Source organism: Bidens hawaiensis, unplaced genomic scaffold (assembly GCF_021521415.1).
Source record: "Bidens hawaiensis isolate Kalapana, Puna unplaced genomic scaffold, B.hawaiensis_p1.1 tig00051526_1, whole genome shotgun sequence".
NCBI lineage: Eukaryota > Viridiplantae > Streptophyta > Magnoliopsida > Asterales > Asteraceae > Bidens > Bidens hawaiensis.
In genome coordinates this window covers 87300-99398 of record NW_027499251.1, presented here as the reverse complement: position 1 = coordinate 99398, position 12099 = coordinate 87300, and the positions used below count along the sequence as shown (strand labels likewise).

The 12099-nt window shown below is 35.4% G+C and overlaps 1 pseudogene across 1 annotated transcript; it reads left to right on the top strand.

Annotated features, from left to right (window-relative positions):
- Positions 1-601: 601 nt before the first annotated feature.
- Positions 602-3829, top strand: LOC143599128 (GDSL esterase/lipase At5g22810-like; annotated as a pseudogene). The gene is made up of 5 exons (XR_013147241.1): positions 602-797; positions 1506-1636; positions 1752-1984; positions 3113-3368; positions 3449-3829. The product of XR_013147241.1 is annotated as a GDSL esterase/lipase At5g22810-like (transcript).
- The last annotated feature ends 8270 nt before the right edge of the window (positions 3830-12099 follow it).

The following is a 12099-nucleotide window of genomic DNA, read 5'->3' as shown; positions in this document are numbered from 1 at the left end:
GTGATACCTGACGAGGTATGGACAAAAGATCTGACCAACGATACGACAGCTCACTGACAGCAGCATGGCAGACAACACGCCACAGCACTGTGACCAATAGCCGCCGCCTACTCACCAACTCCTGCCATACCACATGCCTAGCCTGTAGTTGGTGGAAAAGGAAAAGTGAACAGCACGCCTGGTCACTGTCAGCCGCTACCTATCCACCAATTACCAGCACAGCACGTGCGTAGGCCACAGTTGGCAGAGTAATAGGCCGGCTAAACCTCCTTGGAAACCCACCTTCGGCTATAAAAGACATCAAATGGTATTATCATTTCATCATCTTACATCATCTAATATCTTGTATAATTTACCTGATAACTGCTCTAGTATTCTTAATATACTTTTATATTCAAAGAGTAATATAGACTGATTCTCACGCCGGAGGGTGGTCACAAGGAGGAACCCCCCCCCCCCCCTTTCTTAGTGACGAGCTCACGGTGTCTGTTTTGCAGGTTATCGGAAGAACCATCTTGCCGGAATTAACCCCTCGTGGGAAACGTCTCTTGGACCCTCAGGTTACTCGTAATCTGTCGGGGTTCGACTGGTGTTTCTTCAGTCATCAAGTCCGAAAGGAAATAGTCAGCCACTAGTTCCAGCACTGTTTGTGTTCGGAGACTCAGTGGTTGATGCTGGAAATAATAACCATCTTGAAACCCTTGTCAAGTCGAATGTTCCGCCTTACGGTAGAGACTTTATCAACCATGATGCCACCGGAAGGTTTTGTAATGGAAAACTAGCATCTGACTTTACAGGTAAACAAGTATTGATCAATGATCACCTCTTGCATGTCATGTGCATGTATGCATGTATATAGTTATTATGATAGTCAAGTGTAACTATTAATGTGTACCACTATGTCATGTCCTTGTAGTTATTATGATATAGTAACAAGAAAATGATCAAAATGTGTGTTTGACTGATTAAAATAAATATTTTGTACATTTAAATTGGGTTTTCCAAAATAAATACCCCAAATCCATTCGATCCACCTATTTTATAATCATCACTCAACTTGATTTTTCAACCAACCAATGTCAATATCCCGTCAAGACGCCTTAGATTATTTGAAAAAGAAAAAAATCGTCGATCCGATGAGATTTTTTGGGCGTCCCGGCGGGATATTTCATGGGTCCTGACAAGATTTTTCAGGGGTTCCGACGAGTTTTTTTTTTCTTCCACCAAGATTTTTTTGGCTTCCGCTAAGATTTTTGTTTGAAGCACGACAAAATCTTTTTGGTTGAAAATCTCATTGGGTCTTGATTATCAAGTAAGCAGGTTGACTGGATTTGGATTGACATTTTTGAAAGAAAAAAAAAAGCTGGTCAAATAAACATTTTATTTATCTTGACCAATAAAATGAACACTTTGCTATTTTCCCAGTAGTAACTATGATATAGCCAACTGTAACTATTAATCATATATGTATTAATGTTAAAAAATGTTATTATGTTCTCATTCAGGTGAAAATCTTGGATTCACTTCATACCCTCCACCCATACTAAGCAAAGAAGCCAATGGAAACAACCTCTTGCTAGGAGCCAACTTTGCGTCCGGTGGCTCTGGATATTATGAGACCACCGCCGAGCTATATGTATGACCAAACATCCTTTCTATCGTTACATACGATCATAATAACACGATAAATAATTGATCGTTATGCAACAAACTAATGCATTGTTCTAAAATGTTAAAAAATGAATATGTAGAATACAATTCCATTGAGCAAGCAAGTCGGGTACTACAAGGAATACCAAGAGAAGCTAGTTGTGCTTGTTGGGCAGTCGAATGCAACATCGATAATCAATGGTTCGACACATTAGTTAGCTCAGGAAGCAGTGATTTTGTCCAGAATTATTATGTTAATCCGCTCCTTTACAAAGTTTACACGCCTCACCAGTTCGCCGACATACTTATCCAAGCCTATTCCCACTTCATCGAGGTAATTAAATACTAAATACGGCTTTTCAAGTATGGGACTGATAGATAATGTGACACCTTAGTCAAATCCCAAATCTTTGAATCCATAGAAAAGACACTAGTAATAAAGAATGTTTTGTCTCAAATATCATCAATGTGTAAGTATGTAGGGTCATGCCATGGTGGGCTTGGGCTTGGGCTTGGGCTTGGGCTTGGGCTTGGGCTTGTTTATCTTAACGAGCTAAAATTTTGAGCCAACTCATCAAAAGCTCGAGCTGACTCGTTTATTTATAATAAAGTTAATTTTTTTGTAATACTATATAAAAACCAAATATAATGCTTGTAACATATGCATAATGTAGAATTTTCATAATCTTTTTTTGTATATAAACTTTTAGAATTTCATCATCATCATCATCATCATCATCATCATCATCGTACTCAGTATATCCCACCAATAGCAATGCTATGGTAGGGTCTGAGGAGGGTAAGATGTAGACAGCCTTACCTCTATCCCATAGGGATAGAGAGGCTGCTTCCGGTGAAACCCCCGGCTCGATAGTAGTTTTGCATCAAGCCTTGGACATAAGGCACATAGCACTCAATCATCGGGACAGTGGCTGATTGGTGCATGTGTCCTTGTCTTTCGGCTATCAACGCCACCACATGATGCCTGATTAACCTTCCGCCACTTTTAACGTTATTTTCATGAGATTAGTAAAATAATGTCAAAATTGGTGCAATTTTACTTTTGCCCACCCGAGGGTTCACACATATATACATTATATGCGCGCACCGCAAGCAGGGCGTATATAATGTTAAATAAATGGCGCCAATGAGCGAGCTACGATCTGAGCCATCCTTAGATCCGCTTGTTTGTAAACGAGTCACGAGCTTTTTAAACACCCTACTAATGCTCATTAACAGTGGATGAGAGTAATACCTCTAGTTAAACGTGCAAAACTGGAAAAAAAAAAGTTTATGAGCTCCTTGCGGAGTTGTGTGCAAAAACGGACAATATTGATTTGGTATTCGACATCTGATGTCATGTATGGGACATCGTGTGTTCATTTAAAAAGTTATGTACGATAATGTATTTTGTAAGTGAGCATGATAAGAATATTGTACAAAACGAAAACAATTATCACAGGAACTATATGGGCTAGGAGCAAGAATGATCGGTGTGTCGACATTACCACCGTTAGGTTGTCTACCGGCATCCATCACACTATTCGGTGAAGATAGCAACGAATGCGTTACCAAGATGAATACGGTAGCCGAATATTTCAATAAGAAGCTCAATGAGACATCTTTAACTCTCAAGTCCAAACTCTCTAGCCTCAATATTGTTGTGTTGGATATCTACCATCCTCTTTTTGACCTCATTCAAAAGCCTACTGATTTTGGTACATATAGCAATGTCACATTTTACATATTAACATCTATATACATTACATATGTAACAATTGCTTGGATATTATTGAAGGGTTTTTTGAAGCAAGGAAGGCGTGTTGTGGTACGGGTTTGGTAGAGACGTCGTTTCTATGCAACAAGGAGTCACCAGGAACATGCAAAAACGCTTCAGAGTACGTGTTTTGGGACGGATTTCATCCGTCGGAAGCAGCGAATAAGATTTTAGCCGATGACTTACTCGTTGATGGCATTTCGCTTATTTCATAAAACCAACTGGTTATTTATATGAAAAGAGAGAACTATATTTGTGTGGGTGTTACTCCATAAAACTTATAGCTATGATTTATATAATAATCTTGTAATGTGTTATTTTATTAAGGTATGATTTGTTCAATATTTTTCACTTGTAAGTTGATATTTTTCTACATAATAATAAGTTTCACATAATGTAGTAATATCCTATTACATTTTGAACATATCATACCATACCATACCAATATTACATATTACTTCCTACAAGATACATAGGCTAAAACAGTTTTAGAAATAAACTTGTTAGTAAATATCATTCCTACCATGACTACTTGTCTACCTCACCATCCTTATCTTCTTCTCATTGCATAGCTCTTGTCCAACTCCACCAGCCGCTCAAGCGACACAAGAGACCATTTATCTTCGTTTTGAGCAAACACCTTCTCGTTAACACAATCGACAATGACATTAACTTTACCCGTATATTTGATGCCCATCTTGCATCCTTCCGGGTTTTGGTTTGAACAACAAATCGTTTTCTCGTGCATGAAACTCAGGTACTTCCTTCAAACTCAAATCAGACCATCTGTCATCTCGCGGTTTAACCACATCCAACCCTTTAGCCGCACGTTGTATCATGAACAAACCCACGTGTAACCGAGCCTGTATATGGTCGTTCGACGCTAGCTCAGCGGGTAAACATCCTAACCACCTCTCAAACCACTTATACACCTCTTTAAACTTTGGTTTTAAACATAACCAGCGGTATAAAACATTTTGCCACTTGTTGAAATACATAATACTAATAATAATAATAATGGGCTGTGGCCCATATCCATCAAGATGGCCGAACCCCAACATTTATAATAATCTTATTAATCACATTCCTTAATAGTAATATAATCAATTGTTTTTGTAAATATTATTATTATTATTATTATTATTATTATTATTAAATTATAACTTTGTTAACCAAAACTTATGCTTTAGTGTTGTATTTTCTGCAAGTAGTGTTGTACTTTTTGCTTTTCAAGTTGTACATTGTGCTTTTAGTTTGGTTTCCGACATAATAGAACAACTTATTTCATACGTATACAACGCACGTGGTCTCGGTTAGTGGCTCCACCTGTTGATTACATGTCGCCTACTCAGTTTACCTTTTCACTTGTTTTTCAAAATACATATTTACGACAAATCACAGATTGCTCATCTACTGTTGTGTTTGTAAGTTTTTAATGATGAATCGAAGTCTAGTTATCCTCAAGATCACATTTAAGGTTCGTTTCATGTTGTCTTCGTCTATTTAGATCCCCTTTTGATTTCCAATTATTATTACTCTTTCAATCCAAGCCATTAAATGCTAAAGATGGAAGTCACTAGGTGTAAACAAAAATTTGTTGGATCACTTAATGAGGTTTTTGAATGTCATTTAGTATAAATGACAAAACCGAAAGTACATTTATACATTTAAAACGACACCTAGCCGATAATCTGCATATACTTAAAGAAAGTAAATGTAATCCTATCAAAACCCTTAATATTTAAAACATATAACTGTGATGTATCATTTAAAAAGATGGTTGATATTTGTTAAAGCTAACACAATAATATTATAACAAACCCACAATGGTTTCACATGAGATCATAGTTAGATATTGATTGTTGGTTTATTTGCTATTTTGTATTATCAAGTTGTATGATATAATATAATTGGTGTACATTATTGCTAAAGTATATTGTATTTTTAAATAAATTAATATTCGTATGTGAGAATCTAAGAACGGGATGATGATGATGATATAATATAATAAAAGTCTACTAATTATGCTTATAAGATCTCATTTGCAACACTTACCTTTGTTGCTTTTTATACGTTTTATAAAAACACGTATCATTTATATTTATTTTTATAGTGTATATTGAACCGATAATAACCATATGTTACATGAAAAAATAATAAACAGTACATAGCATAAGTTGTATTAGGACTGTTAGGTTAACATCATCATATATTATTTTAGAAAAAGTAAATTTGATTTTCTATTCCTAACAACTCGTATATGACGAATGACAACTTGTTTTGTTTTTGAGTGAACTGCAGTTTTCGTCCATGTGGTTTGTTCAGATCTGCGGTTTTAATCTAGTAGTTTCAAATTTGCGATTTTCATCCCTGCGGTTTCATTTCACTTGCAATTAAACCCGAATTCATTAACCCGGTAAGTCTGGTAGGGTTTATTTGGGAAGTCTGGTAGGGTTTAATGACTAGACTTAACAGGGTTAATGAATTCGGATTTAATTGCAGGTGAAATGAAACCACTGAAATGAAAATCGGAAATTTGAAACTATTGGATTAAAACCGCAGATTTGGACAAACCATATGAACGAAAACCACAATTTACTCTTTATTTTATTTAACTTTTGAAAGTTTATCCTTTTTCTTTCTCCTATGAATCTATGATATGGATATGAAAATCAATAACTTTGCATTAATTTAGACAAGCTAAATACGTACAATAATTTAATTCATATAGTTACTACACAAACAATCTTTGTAAACAATATCGTAAACATATTAAACAGTAGAAAAAAAAAAATTTTTTGTTACATTATGGACCATCATGAACATATCAATCAAGATAATGACATAAAATTATTATGAAACTAATGTTGTTAAAACATAGGACCGATCAAACCAACAAACTAGACATCACAATGAAATTATTTAATGTTAAATGTAGTACTATATAAATTTGGGTTCTAGTATACCCCTCCTCCTTTGTAAGCCCTAATTACACAATTAAGCAATACAAGTACAAACACAATTACCTAATTTTAAGCCTCACTTTGCATTTATTGATGCTTGAAAGTTAGAAGCAATAGGGGATTAATAGCTCTAGGAACTTTAGAACAATTTACATTTACTTATGTGAGTTAGAACAAGATTTCGTTTAGCATCTAACTGAAGTGATATGATGTACATCCGACAAATTGGGTCTTGTAAGTCCGCAACATTGTAACCTCTCAGTTTGAGATTGTGTTGAGTTTACCCATTATACTTGACATACATGGCGAGTTGTGTGAAATCCATGTTAATAAATGACCGCCAAACAAATCTTTGACAAAAAATAATATAAATCAAAGCGATTACACCATCCCCCCCCCCCCCCTTCTTCATTTAATGGTATGAATTTCTAGTATATTAGAAAGTATAAGATGAGTAATTTCATAATATTCACTTACTTTTTTCATATAATGTTAACTTTCACATAATATTCACTTACCTTTTCTAATTATTCTCTTACCGATACTTATTTTCGCTAATTATTCTCTTAGCGAATTCGTCTTTAGGCGAGGGTAACGACGTTTAGTTTTACAACTAGTTGATTGGCCATAAGTACTTAGAAGCTCCATTTCCTTAAGATGATTACTCAGTTCCAGTCGGTGATAGGAATTCGGAACCGCTACTCGCTATCGTCAACGATACTTCAAGCATCATTGTGGGTATCAATCAGTTGATCAATATAGAATTGAATAAAACATTAACGAAACAAGAAAAGACAATCTAAATATTTTTGTTGTTCCGTAGCTCTTGATTCTTAAAGACTTAAACTGACACGACTTTTCTGGTCCATCTAAAGTTCTAAACTCTACCGTACACGTTTATAATGAAAAAATTGTTGATAACACAACCACCACTAATCTTAAAATGGCAACCAACCATTTATATATAGCTTCCATTCAAATAAATAGTTTAGTGGAGAATAACTATTGTTCCATGGTGAAGAGGATCATTTGGTAATGCTTTTCAACATCTCATCAATAGACAATGGTTGAATAAAAAATGAATAGACGAGTTACATGAGTATGGAATACTCGAAAGAACAATATTTGCTACTTAAAGGTTAATCATTCATCCGACCAAGATCTTAACAAGATTGGTTTTATGAGACTTATAATGTGAAGGGAATATTTACACAACATAGGTTGATATCAACGAGGATTATGGCCAATAACTTTTTTTTCCTATAAATATGTATCAAAAGGTGTGAGAATAAAGGTTAAGTTGTATATAAAAAAGGTTACATCCATAGTTTATATTTTAGTAATGTAAAGATATATTTTGTTAACAAAATGAGTGTCCCTAATTTACTAACACAAAAAATAACAATGAAATGTGGTGTAGTGTCTTGATTATTATTTTCTTACGTTTATTTGAGATGTTTCTTTTCTCGTTTTTATCAATGTTAAGAATGCTATTCATCATAAAATTTTATATAGTTATTCTGGTTGTGTTTCTCATATAGTTATCAGAACCAGTTAAGATGGTTTACTTAACACTTGAGAGTGATGTGAGTACTTTGTGAGTGTGAGTGGGCGAGTACCAAGCAGATACACACTCGTCGGGTCACCACACTTTGGGAACATGAGTAGGGCATGAGCCTTATTTCTATGAGTGTGAACTGTGAAGGGCGTGAAACAAATTATTTCTCGCCAATTAGATGATGACAACTACGAATTTTTTTTGTTCTTATAATATTTCATGTTAAAACTCGGTCATAATCATAGTCACACCATTCCCTCTCCATGTGAGTGTGAACCATGAATGAGGAAACTACATCTCTTGCACATGTGAAGCCTACGTGGCGCTATTCGCACTCACACTCACTTCTAGTATGGCCTACAACCTTGTTTGTAATGTTCTATAAAAAGGTGTGTGAGTTTTTAAAAAGAAGAAAAGGATAAACGTCTCGACAACAAGTTCATTTACTGTTTGGTTTACATATATAAGAACCACTTTATCATAGATGTATATTTTCCATTGCAAGTTTCTTTGTTTTTTTTTTTTTGCTAAACATCTAATCCAAATTCCAAACTGTTTGATAGAGCATGTTACAAGTATCAACCATTATAACATTTATGTAGTTATGATGGTAGTTTTTGCATGTAGTTAGAGAACGAGTTAAAGATGGTTGATTTATTCAACACTTCAACATCTGTATATAAATACCTAAACAAGTGTTTGTTTTTTTCTTTTTATCAATTGAAATAGGAACTTAGTTTCATATCTACATATTTTCTCCCAGATATAGTTTTAGACTAGCTTTGTTTTACCTTTTTCTAATTAAAAAAACACAATTTGATGCTGTTAATGTTTTAAAAATTATTATTTTATTCATGGGTTTTTTTAGTCATTTGGATTTGTTCGTGTTTATATTTTATCAAAAGTATCATGCAAGTTATGAATTTTTAATTACTTTTATTCGTTTAAGTGTTCATGATCCAAAGTAGAAATCCAATGGATAAGTATGGATTTCCTTTTTTCTTTTGGCTACTTGCCTTGACAGATGATGTTTGTAACGCAAGCATAGTGTAGTATAACTTGAACACAATATTTGTTAAATAAGTTATACATGTTAATTTAAACATAGTATACTTAGTAAATCACTTTGAATTCGCCCGCTTATGTTTATGGTTAATATCAGATTTGCCTAGAATGTTATAAGCTAAGAGCTTGCATTGGATGCGTCAAATTGGTTTGAAGAGTTTAAGTTGTGCCATCAATTAATCACAAGTTTTATTTCAAACTCACACATAATAAGACTTATAATCACAACTTCTAAATGGCACATTATTGATACCATTACATCTACTAGCAAAGTATAAGCATGTTTTTTTTTTTTTTTTTTTGGTGGGTGGGGGGGGGGGGGGGAGGGGGGAGGGTGTTGTAGTGTGTCCCCTCTATTTCTCTATTTCTTTTCCCCGTAGTGTCCCTCTCGTTAAAAAAACCTTTATACGTACTATTTCCATCAATTCCCCTAACATTTTTTGCCAAGCTTCGTCACTGAACTTCACACGTGCTTATAACTTATCACAACTAAAACATGGTACCCCTTACCCTAAGACTATGCGTAATGGAGCGAGAAAATTGAAGTTTTAGTGCTACATATTGGAGGAACACCATTACATAGGGGCGACAAAGGGGCGAAATGTGTGTCTGGGGGGGGGGAGCTCTTATCCCGCACTATGTTTGTTGTTATATTTTTTGTGTGTGTGATATATGTTATGGGGCTATAACGCCATTACACCCTTAAAACAAAAAAAAATCATCATTTGCTGATTGTGCGTTACGTGTCGCAAATTGCCCATTTTTTGTAGTTTTTCCACTACACATAGCCTAAGTAAAAACTTTCTCAGTGACTTCTCTAACTTCATCTCTTTAATTACATTAAAATCACTGCATTTTCTACCCATTTTTCAATTAAGCAGTATTTTTTATATCTTTATCATAATTTTTTTTATCTCTACTCTACCCACAACAACTTTAAAATAATATTTAAAAAAAAGTATAAAGCATGAACAAAGATTTTCCAAATATACTCATAAACAGTAACAATTTGTCTTCTATCCACTCACCACTATTTATAGCTACTCTTTACGGTATATATTATAAAGATTATATATAGAAGTTCTTTATATTTTCAAACCAGCAAAACATGGTACCCCTTACCGTAGGTAACATCCTATGTTTTAGTGAAGAGCAAATTCGGTACCGGTACCGATTAAGTACCGTCGGTTCTGAATCGGTATCAAAGTTTTAAGTTACGAGATCGGTACGATACAGACATTTCCTGAGTTTTTACCTTCGGCACCGAACCGAATATTTCGGTACCGTTACCAAGAATTTATGATTTTCAGGATCAGTATTTTCGCACCGATACGATACCAAGCTCATCCCTAATATTTGTACAAACCAATCGAAAATCTCACCAAACAACATATTAAAAATAACATGACGAGATATGATATATGGTTATTATGTCAACATGTCCCATTTCATAAGACATTGCCAACTGTTAGAACCACAACATAGCTGGATCCAGTGTCCCACTTCACGTGGCTTCTTTACATACACAACAACTCGATCCACACATGTCTTGATCCATTAACAGACACATGTCGTCATCTTGGAACGAAAGATATCGGGACCACATTTTCTACATGTACCTGGTTTGTAGGCTACAACAACCTAAACCAATGGAAACAGTAACCTTTTGGCTTTTGTTCAGAAATAGTTAAATTGTCAAAAGGAGTACGACAATTTAGATTGTTTTTTACTTAAAGTAAGAAATGAGTTTTTGTCGTGTAGGAACTTACTTATATGACCGTTGAAAAAAAAATAAGGTTTCATTTTAATTCTTTTTTTTTTAATTTCTCAAAATAGTCCCGCAAGATTGGGTGAGTGTTCAGTGGAACCGAATCATGATGCTGGAGTAGGAGGTCTCTTTACTGGTTCTTGCGGGTATTTCTGGGACTTTGTTACCTGCTTTACTAGCTATAGCCCTTGTTGCTGGAATGAAACGAAGCTTTGGAACAAAATTATGCTTCTTGCTAGGCCCCGATGGCCGTAGGAGGCCTTCCAGTTTATCTCTAGAATGGCGTAGCCAACCATCCTATTTGATCGTAGGGCACCATCCTATTAGTCGTAGGTTGCCATGCCTTTGTATGCTATAAGGGCTACCATCATGTTCTGCTCTCTTCCGTTTGAGGGCGTCAGGTACCACCGTGCAAGCTTGGGACCCATCCGTTTACCTCTTCTGCCCGGGCCTCTGTCCTATTCCTCTGTTATGCTGCCCGAGCTCTCCATTCCAACTACTAGCCGATCCTCTTTTTGTTGGTACCGTGCCGGCCTCCATTCTGCTGCCCGACCAGCACTGTTTTATTAGTTCATCAGTCCCCCCTCGCTGCCCAAGTTGTAATGACTGATGTAGACATCGGATAGAGAGTTCAAGTTTATCATCTCCAAATTTGTATTTCCAGTTTCGTCCCTCTTTTATCGCATCGTCGGTGATGTGTTAGGTTGTCCCGCTGATGAGTTAACAAACCAGTCATAGCAAGACACGTGGCCGGAAACACATCGTCCTCGACGTGTTAAACACCTTATCTCATCGTCCCTATCGTGTTATGGGCAAGCGTCGATGATGAGATACTAAATGACCATAACACGTTGGGTATTAGGATATAAGGTGTTTACACACGTCGGGGATCTCTTTTAATAGCCAAATATCGTACATCATGAGGATTGAACCATTAACCACCATATTCACACTTAAACCATCTTACCACCCTATCAAAGTATGAACATAGTCATATATCTTTCAAAATAACACAAAACTAAATGATGTATAAGTATTTTTTTAATTTACACGTCAACCATCCATTATAACTAATTTTCATATACGGTATGTGCATTATACCCAAAAATAAAAGAAAACTTTAGCAAAATAGGCAAAGAAACATAGCCTTAGCATCCATAGGTGTTTTAAGTATGAGAGTCTAAACTACAAAGATGCCTAAGGTATTTCAGGGTTACAAGTCCCGGTGTGCTTAGGCTCTAAAGACGCCTAAATATCAACATTAGGCTACAAATGTGTCTATGCGTATTGTCATATTTCAAAGGTGTTTGTAGCCGTG